Here is a 489-nt window from a genome sequence, read left to right on the forward strand (position 1 = left end):
TGGCCGGGGCGCAGCCCGGACCCCGCCCGCCCCAGTCTCCGCCCCGGGGGTACCTGCCTCCGCCCCGGGGGGCTCCTCTCGCCGCCCTCGGGGGAGGGCGGGGACGCTGGTGTCCGCGGGAGGATGGGGACGCCTGGGCCGTTTGGGGCGGGGAGTATGCCCGCCGGGGCTGGGACTGAGGTGCGGTCCTCGCCAACGCGCCCCCCCCCCGTCGCTATGGGCCCCAAACTTCGTCCTTTGCCCAGGCTTTGCGCCCTCGGGCAATCGCGGCAGTTTTGGGGTGGGGGACGCCTCAGGAGCTGTGTCTACCCTGATCGGGAGGAAGAGGGAGCAGTGACATTCAGCGACTGCGGACAGGGCACGGCGGCGGCATCCTTGGGTGGGAGTGGGGATGTCAGATGCGGGCTGGAGGGGGAAGCTGCCCCCCAGGATGTCTTCTCCCTGCCTGCGAGTAGCTGGCGAGCTCAGCCGCGTTCTGGGTGCTTTCTT

The 489-nt window shown here is 71.6% G+C and overlaps 1 protein-coding gene across 3 annotated transcripts in view; it reads right to left on the bottom strand.

Moving 5' to 3' along the window:
- KAT6B (lysine acetyltransferase 6B) overlaps positions 1-144 on the bottom strand; it is a 211,157-nt gene extending 211,013 nt beyond the window's left edge. For all 3 annotated transcript variants that reach the window (XM_017871917.1, XM_017871916.1, XM_017871918.1), the window contains exon 1: positions 54-144. The gene's annotated coding sequence lies outside the window, so the exon portion shown is untranslated. The remainder of the gene's footprint in view (positions 1-53) is intronic.
- Positions 145-489: the final 345 nt, after the last annotated feature.

The sequence above is a fragment of the Rhinopithecus bieti genome, unplaced genomic scaffold, assembly GCF_001698545.2.
Source record: "Rhinopithecus bieti isolate Rb0 unplaced genomic scaffold, ASM169854v2 scaffold_6022, whole genome shotgun sequence".
In the NCBI taxonomy this organism is placed as follows: domain Eukaryota; kingdom Metazoa; phylum Chordata; class Mammalia; order Primates; family Cercopithecidae; genus Rhinopithecus; species Rhinopithecus bieti.